The 25161-nt window shown below is 36.8% G+C and overlaps 1 protein-coding gene across 3 annotated transcripts in view; it reads right to left on the bottom strand.

The window, feature by feature from the left end:
* alk (ALK receptor tyrosine kinase) overlaps positions 1-25161 on the bottom strand; it is a 478089-nt gene that overhangs the window by 144099 nt on the left and 308829 nt on the right. The gene's annotated exons all lie outside the window — the stretch shown is intronic.

Raw genomic sequence — 25161 nt, 5'->3', positions numbered from 1 at the left:
ATGTAACTAAATCCTAATAGCAACATCTTTATACCCTGAACACTTGTTTATTTTCCAGAAATAACATGCACTCACAGATGTTATACAGTGCACGCATATAAATGAGAAATAATAGATGTGTAGATTAAATAATGTGATTTATACTCAACACAGCTCCAGAAGCAACACAACAGAAGCTGCGTGCCCATGACTTTGCCTCAGGCTTTGGTAAAGATTGATATTGTATGGGCTACTTTAAGTAAACATTTGCAATGAAGCATATTGCCGAGCAACCGACGAGCATTCAACCACCACCAGCTGTTAATTTAAAATGCAGTTTGTTTGCATGAAATCCTACAATCAGAAATCTCTCCTGTAATGGACACTTGGTCAAATTAGCAGCCTTACAGAACATTATAATGCAAAATACCAAGTAACGTGATTTGGAAGAATCCACAGTTGCATCTTCTGTCATATTCTTCAAAATTGAATCATTCCCGTTTGGTTAAATGAGTCTAACTTGAGATCCATCTTCAAATTATTCCATGTCCAAGGTGAAAGGAAACACAGTTTTACACAGATCTGTCAAAACTTGGCATCTCAACAAGAATGAATGATGACATGAGGTAAAGATGAAAAAGCAGGGGTGGGGGACTCGAGTCAGACTGCATTCCATGACTTTGACTTTGTATTCATAACTTCAAGCTTGAAAGACAGAGGGCGCACATTATGAAGTTGTATTTTGCATTTCATAAAAGAGGAATGTTCTGCGCAGCAGGGGTTGGTACCATGGTGCTGATCACTGGAAACAGATGTCACACACTGCACCTCTACTATCAGCTCTTCTCTCCCATTGTGGGAGATGACGTTTGAGCCCTCAAGCCTTTTTCAAGATCAACAATCAGACTGTTGTCGGCAGGTTGCCGTTCTTATTTTTGAGTCATGATTAGGTGATTTCTGGTGGTAGCACACAAACCTGCCCACCTGCTAGGACGTCAACAACCAGCACAGGCAAATGCATGAAGAAGCCAGCCTGGAGGAGCTTCAGAAAACAAAAGACAATCAAAGAGATAATTTGAGGCTGTACAGCCAGGTTAAATATGCAGGGAGATGTTTATTATTCTATTATCTACTGTATAAGTTGCTCGTCAGGATATGCACTTTTGCTACTTTTTTATTAAAACAATAGTTTGAATCCTTAATCTTCTCTGTTACAGTCATGTTGTGAGTTTACAGTGTGTGAAAACTGTAGCGGATTCCAGCATCTTTTGTTTAATCCTGACTGAATTAAACATCTTTGAGGATTTTTCTCCTTACAGACGACTCAGATTTATGACTTGGTTTCCAGTTCCACAGGTCAACAAAGGTCAACCCTCCAAACGTGGACTTGGGAGTACTTTGTTAAGTTATATACAATATCTGGGGACGTTTCTGAACTTTAATCTTCTGCAACATAAATCTGCCTTTTTAATTAACAAGAGGGAAAAACGGCTCACGGATATCAAAGAATACTGTTAAAGTTCTGATAGAAATGTGATCAACTCAAGACCGCTATGATGTGATGCATCTCTATTGTTTGCTCTGATGTGTAGGAACAGAAGCTTAACCAACAGATGACTTAGTTTTCTTCTTTGTTTGTTGTCTCGGCTTCTCCTTCAGTAATTCTTGATGCAGCACCATCTCTGGTGAGAGGAGACTAACTTATTTAAAAGGTCCGGCTTGTCTGAGTTCATGCAGTGTGAAAGCAAACTCAGGCTGGAATCATGTTGCACCCTACAACTAAACTGAGTCCAGAGGACTATCCGGGTGTAAATTACCCTAAGACTTGTGTGAATGTGCATAATAGCCAAAAAGTTAAACTGTGACTCAGTTTTATGCACAATCATGTTTAAAATTCATCAATACAATTTTTACTAACACCTTTTTGAGATGTAACTGTACACTAGATTCTCATAATTTTGTCCACAAAAGCTGATTTCTTGACAGTCACAGTCAGCTCTAAGCAGAAAAAAAGAATTATTATGTAAAAGTAGTTTATACAATGAAGTGTACATAATACATATGTTTGAAGCAATAATAAAAACAGCTGTTATGTTCTATTTTTAAAGTGTGATTGCAGAATTGCTTTAATGTAAGCCCTCCTTTATATAGAGCACACCACTCTTTATTACTTTAAAATCAGTAGTCCTCTTGTTGACTCACAATAAAAAAGAAGGAAAAAATAGCAGAAAGGTTTTTGAATGGCAGGTTGGAAATAAATCCTCCATCTTACTCAAAATCCAACCAAAAGACTCCTTTTGGAAAATATGGAAATTAAAAGACCTAAAAAATATGGTGACAAAATTAAATTAAAAAGAAAATTTTATTGAACTAGTGAGAAAGTATTGTAATATTAAAGAAGCAGTTGATTATGGTGTCATTATGGTCTTATTAACTTAGCAGCAAGCCATTACTGCAATTTTTCTTTAATATCTGCCTAAATCTGCCTATAATTCCATCTGATAAAAGAAAAATTACAATGGAGGTAAAAAAAATAAAAATCTAATGCAAGCAAATCATACATCTTGCAGTACTTATGTTTTACAATTGATTTAACATCAAACTCCTCCTATAATTAAACTAACTCTGAACCTCCCAATGCAGAAGCTGAATCCACATCTCACGAGTCATAAGAGCACTCAAAACACCTAATTTTGAAAATGTGTGAACAACCCAGGAGTAAGAGTTGCTTTCACAGATTCACCTTGACAAGAAAGCAATCCTTTCAGTCTGAGACACATGCAGCCATGCATCAGTAGAAAAACTGGTGCATGTCTCTAACTCCCAAGGGAGAGAATACAGCTGGAAGATGTTAATAATGGTGGACATCAAAGGCCCATTCATTCTCACAGACTGAAACTAGAGTGAAAGCAGTGAGTCACGTTCAGACCCCTGAGAGCATCGTTGAAATAAGTACTGCAAATTGCTGAAGGTCATGTACTAGTCATGGCATTGAAAATTCACTTCCAGTTATGCTAATGAATATATCCATGATAATGGTCATTCTGACCTGTGGCTGATCCACTGAAAGACATTTCACTACACAATACTTGGAGAAGATGTTTCCAATCTCTCACAATAGTGACATATTAGTCTGAAGGAATTGGGCACCGCTGTCAATGTGTCCCATCACAATAACAGAGAAAATTGCTTGTTCAATTACTTGTGAACACAATTAGCTAATTAGACCATGGTGACAACTTGCTGAAGTTCAAACTGAGCGTCAGAATGAGAAAGAAGCAGGTTTTAAGTGACTTTTTTTGTTTAAACACCACAGCCAGAATATTGTTGCAGGCCATGTCCATCCCTTTTGGACCACACTATACCCGTCTTCTGATGTCTACTTACAGCAGCATAATGCAACATCTGTCAGTCACATGTCTTATTTTATCAATTTATTTATTCAGTGATTTATGTTTGTGTTTGCTGTCACTGGTAAATAGTCATAGTGAGAAGTTAAATAGAATCTGGATGGACTATGTTAACCCTTTGATGCATAGTGTCCACTACAGAGGACACATATTAAAGGTTGTTTTTAAATGTATGCATGGGTGTGGATCATACATCAGCAACTTCATTGGACATTAGTGAGTCACCAATACTCTGCCACGTATGAAGAATAACTACATTTGATATAGTATATAATATATATATATATATATATATATATATATATATATATATATGATAAACAGGACAAGAAAATGATCCAGGTGTTTTTATAGAAAATTCTTAATATAATAATATGACAAGATATTATTTCATAAATACTTTCATTGATCAAATAGAAAAATCAATACACTGAGTAAAAGTTAAAACAAGATTAAAATACAGAAAAGCATCAATGTGCATGTCTGTAAAAGTAAAATATTTTATTTGAAAAAAACGTGGTACTGTTTTGTAATAATTCATGCACCAGAGGGTTAACTGGTTTCTTCCTGCTAAAGTAGCACAATATAACTCTGAGTTTAAAACTCTGTGCTTCTGACTCGTTTCGATGGCACAGTGACATTTATGAAGTACATTCCTGGATCCATCCTAAGGCTAAGAAACTACATTGCACAGTTTTTTTTTTTTCTCCCTTTTATCATCCTTTAGCACCACTTTACAGCAGCATTTCGCTTTACAGCACTGCGTCATGCACTAGCAACTGGATATGAACACAGTGGACATTTTGAATGCAGAGGGTGATTCAGAAAAGAAACCCTGGAGGATATTACTGGAGGACGCAAGGAAAAGAAAAAGAAAATGGGATGGAGCGAGAGATGAGACCAGTCAGTATCAAACTGACTTTTACCAGCGGAGGGAGTTCAGAGAAGAGACAGGATGCAACCTTCATTAGGGGGTGCCTCAGTGTGAACATCTAAACTGTATTATAAGAAATAGAAAGCAATAAAGTTCAATAATTAATTATTTTAATGATTTCTTTTAACACAGTTATTATGCATTAGACTAATGTGAATTATTGAGTTAACTGGATCATGGTGAACTGGATTGAATTGCATTAAGACTGGACTGGACTTATCCTAGAAGTGCTTTGAGATGGCTGTTGTGAATTGGCACTATACAAATAAAGCTGAAATGAAATGATTTTTATTCTTTTGTGCAAAAAAATCTGAATTGCAGTGAATTTGATCAATTTAATCAAAACTAGTTCATATCATTTTACCTGCTTTTTGTGTCTCTCAGCATGAAGGTGAGAAGAACGTCAAAACAAGAGAAGTTTAAATATATTTTTACCAGTCCCAAATGCAATGTAACTTGTTTTATATTGTCAGTGTTGAAGAGCTTTTCTTTTTCCTGCTATTTAATTCATTACATCAAGCTTACAACTATTATAAGCAGCATTTCTTCATGTTTCCATATTTCATGTAGAGAAACTGGTTAAAACTGGATCTCTGTAGAATATGTTCTGATGCACATATTTAGGAAATATCTGAAATCTATATGACATTTAGATTAATCCTTCTCACGTTCTGATAACTCAAAGTGAGAAGACTTGTATCACAAAGTGTACAGAACAAACATTAAGGCAGGGAATCAGCAAATATCTATGCAATACATACTGATGAAGAAAAGTTTGCAAAAATCTTTGAGAGGCAAAAAGTGATGCTGGTTGATACTGATCTGTTACTCCTGGGGTGTCAGTCTGACTTTTTATGAAAAAAGTCTAAGTATGATTAAGTATTGATACCAGTAACTGTCAAACTGTCACTGCCAACCAGGGTGGGAAAATATGAGTAAACAATCTGTACCAGTAGAAAAATAAACAGCTGGTAATAATTCTGCCCTCCAGATATTTACAAAATATAATTTTTAGCTTGTGTTTTTTGATTATTGAAGGTCTGAATTGTGATTTTTGTATCACAACATCCATGTAAAGTAAGTTGTAAAGGAAGCAAACAGGAAATTCATGATGCTCTCGAAGCTGGGTTGTTTTTAATGATACACATAAAAAGGAATAATTTGATGGGAACGTTTCTAGTTTTGACACTGACTTGCAAAAATGAGCAAACTTATGAAATATTCCTTTATATAAATCGTGCATCACAATCATTTTAATAAACTGATTTAAAGTAACTGAACTAGGCCGCCTGCTGTTTTCTACACATAAATGTCGGGGCTACAGCAGGCATGGTTCATTCTCTGTACCGCTTAGTCCATTTTGTGTCGCGGGTAAGCTCCAGCCTAGCCCAGCATTTTAGAGAGAGGCAGGGTACACCCTGGATAGGTCACCAGTCCATCGCAGGGCCAACACAGATAGGGACAAACAAGCATTCAGAGAATTTAGAGTAACCAGTTAACCTAACATGCATGTCTTTGGATGGTGGCAGGAAGCTGGAAAACCCAGAGATGATCCACGCATACACGGGGAAAACAGGCAAACTCCACACAGAAAGGCCACTAGGTTTCAACCTCCCCCCAGCCGAGGCTCGAACTAGTGACCTTCTTGCTGTGAGTCTGCAGTGCTAACCACCACACCACTGTGCAGCCCATAAACATAAATTACTAACCAAAAGTAAGACTGTAAGGAAAAAAAAGGAAAGAAGGCTTCAGGATTTTTTTTTTCAACTGTTCGATTTATTATTCTATGGAAGGTTTTAAGCTGAAATGGAGACCTATCAGACCAGGCAACCCTTTTCCATCTTTTATTTCCCGGAGTTGGTGAGTCTGTGTGAATTGCAGCTTCAGTTTCCTGTTCTTAGCTGACAGCAGGCCCCCGGTGTGATCTTCTGCTGCTGTAGCCCATCTGCTTCAAGGTTGTGTGTTCAGAGATGCTGTTCTGCATTTGATTTATTACTAATTTTAAATTAACATCAATAAGACATTTTCATTTACACAACTGCTGCTAACTGGATATTTTCTCTTAATCTGACCATTCTCTGTAAACCGTAGTGATGGTTGTGAGAAAATCTCAGTAGATCAGCAGTTTCTGAAAAACTCAGACCAGCCCGCCTGGCACCAACAACCCATTCTGATGCTCAGTTTGATCTTCAGCAAGTCATCTTACCATGTCTACATACCTAAATGTAATAATTGTCTGCTATGTGATTGTTTGTTTAGGTGTTTTTCTCAAAAAAATTAAATGAATATGAAAAATAAAAAATGATCAAGTGTTTTTGATAAAGTGGCTATTGAGTGTAAATGTCATGCAACTGGGTTTGTTTTCTCAAGGCATAGTCATGGTTACAACAACCCAGCTAACAAAAATATCCACACATTTGGAAGATAGCAGTATGATTATTATTATTTTTTTAATAAAACCACATTGTTATGATTAATTGACGATTAAGAAATGTGGATTGGATTATATAAGCAATCAAAAATAAAACTATTAGGTATTGTCACAAAGCTGGATTGTAGCAGAAAATACTCTGATGCAAATTCATCTATCTGCAACCTTATAAATCCCAAATCACATGCTCTGTGGGATTCTTCTTTCTGTGTTTAAACATAGCTAACTGCTAAAAGTACTTGTGGCAGCTTGACCTTTCAAAACAGCCTGATGCCTGAAACAGTTTCACCTGTGACGCTCCCTGGTACGCCTCATGGCCTGAATACTTCAAAAGAGCATTTGATGAGTTACAAAGTCATCTGCCGAGGGAGATATCCCGATGCCAAACAATGCTCAGAGAACAGGTGCATCTGCTACTCTGAAGTGCTGTTCAAGTCAACAAAGCAGTGACAACGAGTGGGAGGAGGCAGGAAACACCAGGAAGGAATATTGTGGGTTGAAATAGAGGATAGAAGAATAGCAGATTGAATGCAGCATCCCAAGGCTTTGCAGAATTAATGGATCACCAGGGAAAGAAAAATGATATCTTCCCTGAGGTTTTGCTTTTGTTTTGGACATCCCTAATAATTTCACACAACTCTGGACATCCTCTATACCTTGACATGTGAGCAAGGGTCAACATGCATGGAGCTTTGAAGGGTTTTGAAATTTTGGTCTGATTTTAGTTTATTTTATTTAAATGTATTTAAATTTGTTTGCATCTTTCATATTCTATTTAGTTTAATAGTTTTTAATGTTATGTGCACATTGCAGCACTTTGTTGTTTTTAAAATGTGTTATAATTAAAGTTGCAGCTGCATGTGCTGCTCCCACTTTTTCAGACAAACATGTCTTGTTAAATCCCATTAAACCCACATGTAATATTTAATAGCTATTACAACATATAATGATCCATTCTGTGTTGTTAGGGTTTTATTTTCCAGATAAAACGTAAAACGTGTTATTTTTAATGTTCACCACTAGGATCACCCCATTACAGGCCTGTGCATAAAATACTGTTAGCAAGATTAAAAGTGTGTTTATAAAAATTTGTGAAAAAAGACTTTCTTACAAATAATTGTGCCATATGCACCAACGCAGATAAAAACGCAGAAAAACCAATAGAAGTATTGCTGCAATATCACCAAATTACTGTACAATTAGAGAGTAAAAACTTAATGAGAAAAAACAAAGATATCTTTGGGCTAACAAACATAAGTCAAATTTACCACATCCATAATGACCATTTTGACGTTTACAGTGTCATTGAACACATTGCAACCTGTTAATCAAAGTAAAACTATGACTCATTTAAGGTTGGCTAGAAGTTCTTGTTTCTCTTTTGTGTTTGTGGAAAAAGGACAGAGGGTGTTGATACCAATCTTATAACCACTGTGAGCTTTTTTTCTTTATTTTTTTGGCATGGTTGTGACCAACAGCAGCCTGTGTCTTCCTATAATTAAACTGTCAGCAACTCTAGCTCACGCTTCGTCTTTCAGATACAATATTTTTAACTTTAAATAGGCCATTATAATGATTATGGGTGATCATTAGCCCAGTTTATTTGGTGCCTTACGTGCAGTGCATAATGCTAATTGGAGCTGCATCTCTGTATGGCAGGTTACTGGAGTTCAAAATGAGAAATATGGCTTTAAAAGTTTAGTGAAGAGAACATCATTTGCAATCCCACAGGAATCTCCAGACTTTCTGGACTACACAAATGAGCAGTGAAAGGACTCCTGGTGCAGTAATGAATGAGGACAGGAAGATAAGGATTCCCTTGCTGAGGTATGAAGCTGAGCCTTTGGCCAAACAGAACCTGTTGGTCCTTAATGATGAAAAAGGTGGCTGCTATGTGTACAAATTGTACATGATGGGTTTTCTGTCTCTTGAAACATCTCCGTCAGAAGAATTATACATCCAGGTAATCCAATTGTGGTAGCCACAAAGACAACTCTGACAAAAAACAGTATTTACTGGAGTCATTACGTGTCAGGGAGTGCAGAAAGGTCCATTTATCTTTTGCTAGGGAGCAGCTTGCACAGATATTTAGATTCCTGCTGCCTCAAATCAGCATAATCTTGTTTCATATCCAGGGATTGTAGACAAAGCTGGTTATTCCACTGAGTTTATTCCCATCTGCCAGAAGGAATGGTGAAAAGGCTTGCTGTGAAGTTGCACTGTGCACTGGCATTGATTCTCATCACCCAATGTTAACAAAAGAAAATATATATTTGCTTTGGCTCATGGTTTTGATTGATCCTGCTAGCCTGGGGCATGTTGCGTTTTGAGACCATTTTTTTTAAAGGCAGCATGCATCAGAGGTCCAAAGGTAAACAACAGCGTAGCAACGAAATATTGAGGTGGACAGCAGGTGAACTCATGATGAAAACCAGTTTGAGGTTGGCTTTTTCCGAGGTAACTTTGCCTGAAGGCCGGTTCATTTGTATTTGTTGTTTGGAAGAAAAATAGAATACATGTTCTAGAAATGTTTACAGTTATTCAAGTTGTAAGTTGAATTTGCTGAAATACTACCAAAATAAAGCACAAATCTGCATTGGCTCCTCTTTTTCACAAAGAAAACACACTTTAAAACGTATCCGGTTTGATTGGAACATGCCTGCTCACATCATGAGACCTCTCTTCACAAATTATTTTCCTCCTCTTGTTCTGTTATTGTGTTTCATCTCATTTGACAGAACCAGAAAAGCAGGTGTTTCTGAGGAGAAGTTATCAACTAACACCAACTGATACACAAATGCAAAGAAAATTGAGTTCTGCGTTGACTATGGGGAGGATTTAACGAGGCAAATGCACTCTTGTTTTCATCCGTACTTTTTTCCTTTGGTTATCAGGAGGGATTCCTGTGTTAAATTGCACTATCATAGGAGTTGCCATGCTTTCATCAGCTCTAAAATATACCCCTGGAGCTGATAGGTGATGGAGAGTTAGAGTAAAAAGAGGGTAGGTCTGCAAAGCTATATTGTTGTGCTTAATTGTGGTGAGGAAGGCAATATCATACTGAGGAGTTCATGCAACATGAAAACAGATGAAGGCATTATGTATGTGCAACATGGGAATAAGTAGCAACAGGGTTTTTTTTTCCGGAAATAATGTACCTCTCATGTTCTCACTGCTGATACAGAACTCTCTATTGATTGAAAACCTAAAAAAAGCCTCTATAGTTCCATCAACAGAAGTAAAACTAAAAACCAAAAAGTCAGTTTAACAGAACATATCAACTCCTTTTTATTCTTCCGTAAGAATTTTTCTGCAGGTGTGCACTATGTCAGGACATTAACCAGTATTTTAACACGACTTCTACTACTTTACTAAAATAAAGAAAGCAAGCAGCATGTAAGTGTGGATGATGACAGTAGTGAGTTATAGCTGTGATATAAAAACTTAGCAACACATATGCAAAATGTACAATTAAATCAGAAAAACAGCTAGCTTGCATTCACTGTCAACTTTGGCATCAGGATTGTGGCAATCATGAAGATTCACTTTCACTGTCTGTCTGGAGGCATCATTCAGAAGTGAAATATTTCCTCACCTTAACATTTAATGTTCCTTAAACACCAATGTGACTTATAATCATACAACTCTTGGCCTTGGAAAGGCACAGATAGTACAACTAAATGACAAGTGGCACACATTTTTTTTATTTTAATATTGAAGTCGTTCAAGATAAAGATGAGGTGAAAGTCTTATTAAGGCCCGCCGAAGACGGATATGTAGACAGATGGACAGTTTTTTCAGTGTTTTGCATTGTTTACACGAGTAATTTGGTCCATTTTCAGGGAGCTTAGCTATCCGTTGCTCGACGCAGAAGACGGCGCAATACCACCGCAAATCGCGGGGGCAGTGCTGAGCTAACAAGCTAACCAGTAAAAAGAATTAAATAGAGAAGAAGAAAAGGAACAGGAAGAAGATGATGGAGAACCGCCAAATAAAAAGCACCCACAGAAGAAGAACATGCAGACGATGACAAAGAAGAAGTTGAGAGAAACTGCTTCTTCATGGTTTACTTGTTCTTCTCTTGGTGTTTCTGGACAGTTGTAAACAACTTTATAAAGGTACATTTCTGCCACCAACCAGGGTCAAAATGTGGAAGTGAGCTATGAACTTGGCACTGCCCACTTGTGGATGTATGGATTTATTACCCATGGAAACATGAAGGATGCCCAGAAGTATGAGGATGGCAGCGTATAATGAAACTGTCCATCTTTTGTGTGTCTGTCTTCTGCGTCGAGCATAAACAGACTGGAAGTCTGTTCAAAAGAAATGCTCCAGCTGGCTGACACGGTTCTGTACTGATTGTCCAGTAGTTCCCTGTACAACTGTCACACATGTTAAACAGCATTCTTAACGGTGAGGAACAGAAAGACTCAATTCAGAGGAGAGCTATGACCTGTGTCCAGAGAAAGTGAAGTCTTCAATCATCCCACTAGTCATTGCATCTCACCAAAAAGAAAAGAAGAAAATGAAGAGGGAGAGATTACCAGACAGTTTAAATGTTCTCATTGTAAATATTTTCATTAATGATGCTATTTAAGAGGCTTAGTAGCTTCAAAACAATGTCTAAAACTGAAAAAGAAATCTGATAGATTTATGATAACAAGCTATCGCATTACATTAAACATTTAGCAATGCAAATTTAGAGACTTGCTTGTAAATAAGTTATGTGCTACAAAGAAAAGACTTTGTGAAATTGGATTGTTAAACATGTTTTCATCAGCTTTCTGCATTTTTAATGCAGCTCTAAATGCATGAATCCATGCAGTGGGACTGAGTATATAAGGTGAGCAAAAGTGACTGTACCCATTAAACTGGAATGCTATAAATAGGCCCACAACACTGCATTAGCTTCCGACTACCATTAGCTTGCTAATTGCTTTGTCTTTTATAACAGGAAAGCATCTTCCTAGGTTGACAGAATTAACCGAGCTTTGCCAGTTTATTTCAAGTCCTTCTTAAAGAGCAGGGGTGTCCAAAGCTAGTCCTCGAGGGCTGCGGCCCTGCTGGTTTTCTTCAACACACCTGACTTAAATTAAATGGCTCCAAAAGCAGTTCTGCACAATGACTCATTAATTTATGTCAGGTTTGTTGGAGCAGGGAAATATTGAAAACCTGCAGGATTGTGGTCCTTGTGGACCGGAACTTGACACATCTGCTCTAGAGTAACACAAAGAACAAAATAAACTGTCTCTATTTAGCAAAAAATGAAGCTAAAAAATAGCACCAAGACAAAGCTGGTAACACCAACAGAGCTAACAGAACATCATGGCGATTCGAAGACAGAAGACCAACTGAGAGAAGTGAAGTTTTGGGAGGTCTTTGTGTTGAATAACTTTGTGCAAGGCTGCACTGATAAAATGATCAGAATTCTCACCAGCACCCTTGTCAGTATTCACCTGCTCCTTTACAGTCTTTTACAAGAGGCAGCTGGAAGACTGAGTGTCTTTCTGCCCCGCTAGCATGATCACGCTGTGCCAATGTATGGCATACTTAAATCTACAGCTGGAACATAACCGGAATGTTTAACTTTTGCTTGCCTTCAGTATTTCACAGTTAAGCAGCTTGTTTGAGTTAAAATGGACTCCCCATGTGTTTCATTTGGACTGATCTTTGATTCTTGACATTTAACCCTTTATTGGGCAAATGACCATATTTCTACAATTCAATGGGCATACAAAATGCCTCTTGCATGCTATCATAAAACCACACTCAGTTCTCCATCCCAGTCATTAAATATCAAGCTACATCCTAGTTACATCACTGAGATTGGTCTTCGGCATAAAATTTTTTAAAAACTGTTAGTAATTACCACTCATTACTGTATATCTTTAATTTTAGAAAAATGTATCCAAGTTTTAAGTCTTTTAATATCATCCAATGTTATAATAAGGTTTTTATCTATGGCTGAAATTTTAAATTTTCAAGTATTGTAATTTGTGTGTGATAAATGGTTAATTTACCCGCTTGTTTTAATCATACCCAACCCATTAGTAACACAGACTAAGCTATCTTGGCGGTGCAACTAATGCTAGCTTACAAGCTTGAATTATTACAGCAGCAGGAAGAGATCCCAGTGGGATATTGAGATATCTGTGACGTTGCAGGGGATTTCTGTAACGAGAAGTTCATGAGCTAATATTCTTTTAAGTGGAAGATGCTGTGCACACTGTGTTATGGAATGAAGCCATGGAGTGACAAATGAGCCCAAACTCATATAGAATTCCTAATTTTTCTAAGAACTTCAGACAAAAAAGTGTAAATGGCATTTATTTAATCGTCCAGTTATGCATTATTTTCACTCCCCTCCACTCGGATGCAGTGAAGCATCATGGATATTTTAAACCTTTAAGCCGGTGTCACATTTTTGTCCAGCAACCAGCAATTCTATGTCATATAATGCCATTCAGCCAATGCATTCTTTGTAAATAAACATATATGGAATGAGTACAAATAGCTCTGATATAAAAATAAATGAACGGTTGCATTTTATCATATTAGTAATTAATCACAAATCTAATTTTGTAACCTCTTTAACATGTTGCCTTCATGAATGATTTTAAATGCAAACATGGTCAGTATTGATTTGCATTCAGCAATTTAGGCCTTTTATCCAAAGCAGCTCAATATTTGAGAAAAACAAGGCCGGAAGCATTATAAAAAAAGTTAATATAAGCACAAAGTGTGCAACATTTACTAACATCTGGTGGGCAGTCAATGGGGGTAAATAAGTTAGGGGTGATAAGACAAGTCTTGCACAGCATGACCAGCGTTTGTGTGGATGATTAAACAATAAATGCTTTGTACAAAACTGCTTTTACAAAAGTACAAGATTTTGTGTGATAAAATCACAATATGGTGAAGATTTTGGCGTTTTCCAGATGTGTTTGATGAGGAGTAAAAACTGCAAATGGGAACTACAAACATGAGCTGGTCTCTTATATTTACACTTTTCTGAGGTGTGATTTGAGTGGCCAATTTGTTTTCTCTTTCATAAAGATATTTATTATTTGGAACATGCAATTTATCATTTCCCACATCTAAAGTTAGGCTGCGTTCAACTCCTGTGCTCCAAAACTTAAAAAAAAAAACAACAAAAAACAAACAAAACAAAACAAAACAACAACAAAAAAAAAAAAACAACCTGCTGACCAGCTGAGGTGTAAAACATTTTCTTGTTTCATTCATTCACTCTGTAATTATGTGTGCCTTGATTTGAAATAAGTATGTTTCATGTGCTTGTGTGTGTGTGTGTGTGTTGCTAAGTTGAGAGATGGGATGACTGCTGCTTTTTTACTACAAACCAATGCTTACAAATATTTACTGTTGACTGACCTTCCTTTGGGCAAACATCAGATGTCCAAGGGTCAGTAAATGCAGCATGTAATATACTTTTACATGTTGTCTTGCATCATATCTACCATGTTCTAGATCATAATGCAGAATTCATACAGCATCATCTCACCAACCATCTACACATTATCACATGGTGATACTATAAAACCACCAGATGTTGACAAATGACGTTAAACAGCTGATATTAATGAAGAAACTCTGATAAAACTGATGATCTGGCTAAAAACATGTAGGTCTCATTTGTGCCGCCCTTCTTCTGGACAGTGCTCCTGCCACTTCAAAACTTTTCTAGACCCGCCCCTGCATATCTGAAGTATAAATGCTTTCCACCACCTGTCAGCTACTGTGTTAGAGAAGGGTCCTGCTAAGAACAATACGTTGAGGTAAATATGTGCTGGTATAAAACATAAGGTGCTAGATTCTTCCTTTTCACCTGAATGATAAGCAACAGCTACACTAGAGATGGTACCATTGACAGAAAGGTGATCAGCTGATCACAGACAGCCATCATGATTCGTGGAACAACAGGAGAGAGAGAGAAGGAGCAGACACAGAGACGACCAGAGAACCACTAAACCACTAGACCAGCCATGTTTGTGCAAAAAAAAAAAAAAAAAAAAGTGTGGGTGTGGAACCCTGTCAACGTGAAAAGTGTCAGTGTTAAAACACAATCATTCTCCACAGGTTATAACAAGTGTTATTCCATCAATGTTCTCTTTATTCTCAAATCCATCCATAAAGTCAGCAGGCTCATCTTTTCCATCGTGCCTCCAGACGCCTCCATGTCCTTCCATCATAACAGAGAAATGACGGATGTATTGGGCTTGTTATGCCGTGCATGCATTGACTGAAATAAAAATATTGATGCAATTCTTCTTCTTCTTTCCTGTCCGCTTTTTCCCTTCAGGGGTCGCCAAAGCGAAACATCCGGTTCCACCTGCCCCGGTATGGAAGTCGTAGGATGTATTTGCACATTCAGTTGGCACATGTTTTCTGCCAGACGCCCTTCCTGTTACAACCCTCTGCATTTTCTCACAAGCCAGCGCTTTCAGAGAACGCTGGCTTGTTCCCCTCAGTATCTCACTAAAGTGAGTACACTCTTACATTTCTGCAAATATTTAATTATATCTTTTCACAGGACAACACTGAACAAATTAAACTTTGATACAATGTAAAGAAATCAGTGTACAGTTTACATAATAGTGTAACATTACTGTCCTCTCAAAATAACTCAACATACAGCCATTGATGTCTAAACCACCAGAAAATAGATGGATGGATGGATGGATGGATGGATGGATGGACTTAACTGAGGCAGCATAATGATCAACACGAGAACCTGTTTTCATACTCCCGTGGTCTCTCGCATGATTGCCCTCACCAACTGCAAGACACACAGGGTTCTTTAAGAGTTTTGGGATTTCATCTTCTTTTGTTATTATTGTCAAATTTTCATAAAGCAGTTAAATCTACATGCCTGTAGGAAAGGTGCCATATACATAAAGCTGAATTTGTTTTCTTATACATCATCTTTTGTGTTCAGCAAATTGAGTTTGCATATAATAAAAAATGTACAACATAAATTACATCATTATAAAGAATTCTGTCATTTTAGCAGCAGAAAAACACCATCATGTAGTTTATTTTAAAAATGTTAAGGGCTGTGATTTTAAATCAAAGGTTTGAGAACTCATTTGTTGTCAAAAAATTTAGAGAAACAAAAGCAAGAAGAAGATTAGAGACATTGACCCACCAAGCTTCTTCAGAATGTCGCCCAGTTGCATCACTTCATTCTCTGCTTCTTTCCACATGGGGTATCTGGAAAAGTAAATCTAGTTTCTTCTTGGCTGTGTTCCATTATTTTATCTGAAAATGCTGCACATAGTCGATCACTACATAACAGTTTCTTCTGTGTTCAGGTCTTTTCTGTCAAAGGGGAGGCACACGGTGCTGATTGAGGCCAGTTCTTACAGAGAAGCACTGATTAGCAGCTTGATATTTTCCTAGTCTAATAATTACTGAAGGGCTATTATGTATTGGCGCCTCATCTCTAATTGCATATTTAAGTAGTTATTGAAATAGTAGCCATTTGGAAAGAATAAAATGGTCTACTCTGGAGAAAAGGGGCCTGTGTTTAACTCTGTAAAAATAAAATGTTTATTTCTCAGTGATGTCCATCATTTTCCATGGCAAGCAATAATGTGTGTGGGCAGAGGCTCTTAGCAGGATGGCTGAACTGGCATCCAGGAGTGTTTAACACACCTGTTCATTTTTTATTAATACATTTGTGTTTTGCACAGATCATTTTTAAAGAACCAAGATGAACATGTGAGAGCTTTGAAACCATGAAGCCAAAAACAGCATGAACATCCAGCTTAATTCCTATAGTCAAAGCTCTGCAGAATGTTGCCCAATCCATACTTTCAACAGCCTAAGGTCAAGTTAAATAGAAGCTAACACACTCATTATTTTAGTGATGGGAAAAAACAATAAGCAGAGTGTTTTTAAATGCAGTTAACTTCAGGATGTTTTTTTTTTTTTTTTAATCTTAATGAAACATAGGATCATTATCTGCTGTTGAACACATTTTTTAATTGGATGTTAAACATGCATTGTTTTTTTTTTTTTTTTTGTATTCCTGATCTGTATCTGAAAAAAAGCAGTGGACCATGAAAATATGAATTCCATTAATAATGGATTAAAGAAACATGATATAATTTATCATTTTTAAGTTTTCTTAACATCTAGAGCCAAACAATAGAAAGAAAAGCATCATTTTTTTAAAATGACCAGACTGAGTATTGGGAACAATAAAGGCTAAGACTGACTGCTGTTTTATTTGGGCTTCAGAGAAAGCTCATTACAGCCACAGAGGCTGGTACGATGCATTGTCAGAACTTCCTTTGATTTAGTGAACATCAGAAGCTCTGAAAGCATGTTTCATGATTACGAGTCCCCTTTCAGATTTTGCACTTGTGAAATATTTAAACAGGACGTACTCCTCTGTCTCAGTGGTACTCCTCTCCTCTGTACGTGCTAAGTGTCTACATGGCCTGAGAGGCCATAAGAGACCCTCCCTCCAGAAATATGACTTCAAGATTAGATGTAAATAAAATTAAAGGTCTCTGTTGTAACTGGAACTCTGTGTGGAAGCATTACTGGGTGATAAGGTAAATATATCATCGCAATATTTGATTTTAAGAGTTCTGCCATTCATGCCTTCATGCAACTTCAGGGAAATCTCCAGTTTTTAAGTCGTTGTTATCCAAACTCTTCACATTCAAAAGGCTCTGACTTCCTGCAGCATTATCATCTTACTTACAAGAAACCACAGCGATGCATTTAAATATCACCAGTCCTTTTTAGACCACAGAAAGTAGCAACAACAAAAATCTATTAAAACCTGAACTTCTACATTTAGTCATGCTGTGACAAGCTGTGACATGGTTCACATCATTTAACTGAGAAAACTTCATCTAAGACATAGACTTATAACAACATGTCATAATACCATAACCTTATCATTGAGATGTGGATGCTGCGGCCGAGTAAAGCAAACATAGTTTATGGAATCAGATAAAAAATGTTAAATGTTAAAACTTAATCAACAGTCTTTGTTACAAAGAACTTTTTTTTTTTGCACGTTTTATTGCACTTACAGTAATAATGTATGCTTTACTATTACAAATAAGATGTAACTCATTTCTTGTGGTAATTGTACATTTTCCAGCTCCTATGGTTACTTTTGTGTTAAAGTGGGTGGGAACTGTGGAGCATGTACATTACACCAAGGCCAGTCCCATTGAACATGTACAGGGTAATTTGACTAAGGTTTGCCCAATTTAGAGAAATTAGCTACAATTTCAGTCTTCATTTAGGCACTTTGTCTTTTTTATGTTGTCAATGTTCTTCAAAGTGCTTTATAATTTTTTTTTCACATTCACACAAAAATCTAAACAATGCTACAGAATACATAAATGCCATGTATATACATTGTGCAGTATTGTTTTGTTTGGGTCTATAGTCACAAATCATATTGGGGGCAATGTTCCCTAACACTGCCTTAAGTCCAAAGAGAGTTCATTGTGTAAAAAAAAAATAGGGATTGACTTACCAAACTGGCCAACTAAACTTACCAATTGAGCTCCTTTGACAAGTTTGGACTCTAACAGGTAAAATGGCAACTTAAATCTCATTAGACTCGACTGGTTTAGGGACCATATCCTGGCTGGTTTACCATATTCCCTAAACTGAATATTGTGTTAGCATGCTAACATCAGCAAATTATCCCCACATCAAAGCATGAGTTCAAGTGGAATGGGTGTCTCAAGGTTAACCATAATGTTCTTGACCATAAACTTAATTCATCATTTAAAAAAGATTATAGATCTGAAATAATATTTAAAAATTAATTTTAAAGCTACACATTAACCAGAGTCATAGAAGGTTTTACATGAATAGCGTCACCCCACATCCCTGCTACATGCGGTCATTCTGTGATGTCTTCAATAATGAATGATTTTCCAGTGGATGCTGTAATTCGGTTCTTTCCATTCACATGCTAACAGGAAGATTTGATCAACATGCTGGAAAAACTCTCCATCCTTAAAGAATAATGAGTTGACACTGATCACTTTGATCCATTTTCACAGATCTAATCTGGCACAAAAATGATGAACGTCCTCAAACAAGGATAACTTGGCGTCTATCTCACTTGCATCTACAGCAGTAACTTCAGATGTTGGGATATAAGATGAAATCTCCCTTTGATCCCTTTACTTTGTTCCAAGTCAGTTGGAGGCAAGCTGAGCAAGTGTGTGCAGATTTGTGGAAGTATAATATGAGTTTGATAAAGGATAAAGCTCTCCAGAAAAAAACAAAACAAAACAAAGTCAGTACAGCTGAAAAGATCAGTCTTTTGCAGAAAAGAATAAAAAGCAGGAGTGAATTTCTCATAAAGTTTCAGTCTTTTGGTTGTCTGGTCGTTTCTCACACATGAAAGGATGAATCAGACTCCCTATGGTTGGGTAGTGAAACAAGTTTATAAACATGGAGGATACTTATCATTTAAAGGTCACCAGAATATGGAAATTGAGAAAACTGCAGTGTTAACCGATTACAGGCTGTAATACATACTGCACTGTACACCTCCAAACTATATTTTCTTTCAGTTCTCAGAAAATAAAAATTAGCTTTGCAGTTTTACATCTTTGAGAATATATCAGGCAATAACTCTTTTCTTTTGAGCAGGAAAGAGTTGCAGAGCTAAAATGTATAATCTCATTTAACTATGCTGGTATACTTTCACACTAGTGGTTCTCAAAGTTTTTTCAGCACTCTGCTTCCTGTGGAATTAATTTTCCTCCCAGCTTTTATGGTTGAAAAAAGAAGAAACCACAATGCTGTGCCATCAGTGCCTGATTTATTGAAATTTTCATTAACTTTCTAAAATAACTAAATACAATCAAGAGTTTTCCCCTTCCAAACTTTTGCAGAACAGGATCTGTTCCTAAATATTGTTAATATCAACATATCAAACAATAGCAACATGTTTTTCACTCACATCTGTGGATTCTTTTTGAAAAAAAAGCAAAAGGGAGTCCTCAAGTTTTACAAAAACTATCTCAGCAATGTCTGTTCAAATTTTCTCTATGCTGCAAATACTTTTGGGCAAGCTTGACAGGAAAGAGGGTGACAGAGAGTGGGGAATGACATACAGCCAAGAGTCCCAAGGGGCCGGGATCTAAACCTGGCCGGCTACACCGGCTGCACCTGCTCTACCAGGTGAACTTAACACAGCACACACAAGAGCGTTCAGCTACGAAACTTACAGTTATTTTTCTTGACTTTCCAGTTGGACTTTTTGCAGCTGAAACACAAGACTTCTTATGGTTTAGTAACCGAGCTGTTCCCATCTGTAGCTTCCACTATAGCTGCAAATTCAAGTAGAAACAGCTGTTAGCCTTTACTGCTTTCACCTCCAGACTGTGATTCAAGCCATTCGGGTTAGCCTCCTTTACTTGACACACAGCACTGGGAAAGCAGACAAGGGATTTGGCTTTCAACCATCGAAGCTGTGGCATTTGTTGTTCAAGCTTGTAGAAAAAACTGGACAATCACCACTAAACAGGTAGTTTCTCACTTTCTCTGCATGCACTGCTTAGACATGCGCTGCACCTCTGACAGACAAAAAATTGCCCCCGATGGACGGTGCATCTCTCTCTGTCTCTGTAACTCACCCTTATAGGACCACACCTTTATAATACAGCAGTTTAAGACAAGAGAAAGAAAGTTCAGTTGTGTAGCACAATTCATGTGACAATTCAAAGTACTTTACATAAAACATTAAAAGCATTATAGCACAGTGTAGGAATACATTTTAAAATAAATAAAAAAAATTAAATTAAAAAAGAATATAATAATAATTTATAAGAATAAATAAGATAATAAAGTTCCAGTGTGAGGAATTTAACAGTTGTTTTGATAAAAGGCAGCAAATATAAAAGTTTTTAACCCTGATTTAAAACTGCTGAGAGTTTCAGCAGACCTGCAGTTTTCTGGGAGTTTGTTTGACACGTGAGGAGCATAAAAGCTGAACGCTGCTTCTTCATGTTTAGTTCTGACTCAGGGAACAGAAAGTAGATTTGGCCCTGATGACCTGAGGGATCTGGTTGGTTCATAACAAACCAGAAGATTCTCAATGTATATTGGTCCTAAACCATTCAGTGCTTTGTAAACTAACAGCAGGAATTTGAAGTCAATTCTTTGACTGACAGGAAGCCAGTGTAAAGATCTGAGGATTGGAGTTATATGATTTATTTTCTTGGTTTTAGTGAGGACTCGAGCGGCAGCATTCTGGACTAACTGCAGCTGTCTGATGGACTTTTTAAGGAGACCCGTGAGGACAGCATTACAGAAGTCCAGTCTACTAAAGATAGTTTTTTTAAGTCCTGCTGAGTCAGTGCTTTAATCCTCGATATGTTCTTTAAGTGATAATAGACTGACTTTACAACTGTCTTATTATAACTGCTAAAATTCAGATCAAAGTCAATGACTAATCCCAGATTTCTGCCTTGGTTGTTAGTTTTGAACTTATATGTCTGAAGCTGTGTACTGACTTTTAATCTTTCTTCCTTGGCTCGAAAATCTATTATTTCAGTTTTGTCTTTAACTGAAGGAATTTCTGGCACATCCAGTCTTTAATTTGATCGATGCAGTTGATCAGAGATTGGATCGGACTGTAGTGTCCTCATGACATGGTTATGTAGAGTTGTGTGTCATCAGCATAACTGTGGTAACATATTTTGTTGTTTTATATAATTCGAGCAAGTGGCAGCATGTAGATGTTGAACAGCAGCGGCCCCAGGATGGAGCCTTGGGGAACTCCACAGGTTAATTTGGTTCACTCAGATTTATAGTTACCTATAAACACAAAGTACTCCCTGTCATTTAAATGTGCCTTAAACCTATAAATTGCAGTGCCAGAAAGACCCAGTTTTTCAGCTGGTCTAGTAAGATGTTATGGTCGACCGTGTGAAATGCAGATCTAGTAGTACCAGTACTAGAAATGCTTTTGCTATCTGCTATACATTTTATATTTTAAACCGACATTTATATTTTATTGTTATTACATGATTATTATAAATTTTACACAGACACTAATTTATTCACCTTGTAAGTCGCATTTCTAAAGCAAATACCTGTACAAGATTGACGTGCTAAAGTTAAAGGAGTGCTTGCAGATTTAAAGAAGCTGTTGCACCTTGCTGACTGACAGGAAACAGGACCCCAACAACAGGGAGTTTTGTTAAATGGATCCAACATGACTTGAAAAAAGGAAAAGCACAACAAAAGAAATGAAAAACTATGGGATAGAAACAGGATTTGGAGTGTGTGACTGAACTGTAAGAGAACAGTTGAAAGAAATGAGATCCCCATCCAGAAAAAAACAAGTACAGTGGGCTAAATAGAAGCAATCATGGACTGTTGATTCATAAGTGATGAATCACCAGTGCAGATCAGTGATGCCAGCAATTTGTTTTGGTGCAGATTCAATGAAATAGACAACTGAAGAAAACAAACAAATTTCCACACATTGATGATATTGGGTTGATAGTAAAGTTCAAGTAAAGGTCCAGATAAGATGGCAGTCATTACCTTTGCTGTAAATATATAGATGGACGTTTCATTCAAAGTTTTCTTCTGGACAGATAAAACTTAGTGACAGGGCCAGCAGAACTGACAGTGGTTAAATCTGTGGTGATAATATTTTCATCCATTTGATTTAAAAAATAAAATAAAATAACAATTGTCACATGTTTTTTTTGAAGAATTCATTCTTAAATATGATATTTTTTGTTATATCTGCAGTCTGTTCATTGGGTTTGTACAGAATACAACTCAGAAAGTGTTGCTTTCATAAATTTTGCCTGGAGTCTGCCATATCCGCCATTTGTGAGAGCCTAACAGTGTGTTTTGTACAAAATAATGAACCTTTATTAACCTTATGTGATCTCTTAATACAGATGCTGCAGTTATTGTAGCTGGCTGAGTTTTAAATTCAGAATTTTAACCTCAATCAGGAATTTCTGAAGCAAAGGTTTGGAGACGTCCTTCCTCATCAAGCTAAACAAAAAACTAGAATACATAAAAAAGTATTTTTGATATAGTTGTAAATCTTTTCCCTATATTTGATAATTAATTGATTTTAGAGTTTAAGAATTTATGTAAAATAAAGCAGGAAAACTAAACAGATCAATCTTAGATCATCTGAATGGAATATCATTAACTTAACATTTCATAATTAAAACTAAAGATTGGGTATGATTAACATGTAGGCGGGAAAATCCTCTGTAAATATCCCAGACATAGACTTTTTTTTATCTCCATTCATTGCCTCTTCCAGCTTTTCTTTTTTTTCTGCAGTTTTCCTCCTTATCTGGAGGGATGTTGGATGGTTTCCTTTGTTCACATCTGTATGACTTGTTGCCGCTTGTTTTAGATTTTGATTTTCTCTTGATTTATTTAACACCTTTTACTCATCTAATGAGTTTAATCTTTTATTGACAACACTCTGTCAGCACCAACATCTATGTACCACCACTGAGCCATCGTCTCATGCATACACTGGCACAATGCAAAAAAAAAAAACAGGCACCAATTTTCAAGTAATTACAAAGCATCCTTATGCACAGTATTTTATTTATTTATTTATTTTTTAAAAGGCAGAGTCAATCTGTTTATGCTTATGTGCTTCTGCAGCTGGCACAAATAAGAAAACTTTTTAAATTCCAGAGGCCATGCAGTGGAGAAGCAGTTGAGCGCTTGGAGATAATTAAGATATGCGTCAGTGCAGTGCAAGCGGCAGATACTTGTGGGGAGGTAACCCTCAGGAAGATAGGGCCATAGCAGCCATCTGTTTCCCTTTTAAATATGAGCTGGGTTGAGAATATCAATGCAAACGTCTCAATACAATGAGCAGCAACAGCTGTGCTTTAAGTTTGGTCATGGAAGACTGCAAACAACGAACAAAAACAATGCAAAAAGTTTCAAAGTTGTCATATATATATTATATATATATATAATTCTGTTTTTATGTCAGAAGTGTTTGAACAAGTCTTTTTCTTTCAAGTTTTTCTTTTCATTTTAAACAGATACACCAATTAAACCAAGCCATCCTTTCAGTTGCCAGTAGAAGCCTGTTTTACCCTCAGTGCTGAACACAGAACTAGGGTTATATCCAGTAAGTACCAGTGCCTCTCAGGGGAAGAGCTGTGGTAGACCACAGCTTCCATGAGCACCTTTTTTGACAGGATCACAGAGCATTAGCTCTTCCTGGGAGACTGAGATGGAGCTGCCAGCTGTCTTTCCAACAGGTATAATTAATCAAATTACTTTTTCCTCAACTTGTTGCTGTCAGTTTAACAACCTCCATAAGACACGTTACATCTGATGTATTTTTTTCTGTAAGGAAAAAGTGAGATGTAGCCTTGAACAGAGCATTGAGCAAGATAGTACCTGGATGCTGCAGTTTCCAATTACTCAGAAAAAAACAGATGTTAGCAGGTTTTATGAAGCAAAGTAAAAAAAGGCTGCAGTATGCTAGATAACTGTGTATATGCAAAATTAAGTATAAATGCAGAATTAAGTCATTATTAATTGCCACAAATGCTAAACAAGCTATATTTTCTGCAGTTGATTTCTGTACTTTGACTGGGTGGATGACCTGTTGTCTTGTAAAGCTCATCTCTCTTGGGATTCCTGTTCCATTGTATTAATGCAGCTTATTAGCATGTTGAGGAGAAAGGGGTCTTAAGACACAGAGTAGTTTTCTACCATCCGGTAATGTTGACTTGATAATGGTCTAAGCTGAGGTGATTATCTGGAATGGGCCAACAAACCTAATCCTGAATAATCAACCAGCTGTTCGTTGAGCTGTACAGGCCTTTGCATTTACACCATCCAAACTATCTTTTAAAGGTGGCTTCAGGATGTTGCACATTACATCTGTTCTCTGGATGCCAGCCACTGTCAGACTGTTTTAAACTTTAGTGAATGTGTGAATGAAGGCAGATTTTTACCTCTTGTATTTCAGCACTTTGTTGACTGTCTTACTTTTGCCCTTTCTAGACTTTCTTCATCTCATTAATTCTGAAAAAAAAAAACGCTTTATTTTCTTTCATGTATTCCACAAACTTTTACCATTTTTGTCTTCAGTTTAAGCAGATTTATTTCAAATGAAGAAAAACCCCATAACTGAGTCCCTAATTTGCAATGGTTGAGACATAATTGTCTAGTAATGCTTTGTGGGAAGCTGTGTTTTATTTCAGAAATTCTCACACAAAAGAACTCACATGTAAGTCAGAGGCTGTTTGATGCGGATTAGTCTGTCAACATGAGGAGGGGAAGTTTAAGTACACCCTGAAAGTCTAGTGCATACAGTTAAACTACAAAAAAAAAAAAAAAAAAAAACATGACTAAATGAAAAGAAAAAC

The sequence above is a fragment of the Melanotaenia boesemani genome, chromosome 20 (assembly GCF_017639745.1).
Source record: "Melanotaenia boesemani isolate fMelBoe1 chromosome 20, fMelBoe1.pri, whole genome shotgun sequence".
In the NCBI taxonomy this organism is placed as follows: Eukaryota; Metazoa; Chordata; class Actinopteri; order Atheriniformes; family Melanotaeniidae; genus Melanotaenia; species Melanotaenia boesemani.
Note: the sequence above shows the minus strand (reverse complement) of the source record. Positions and strands in the feature narration are given on the sequence as shown.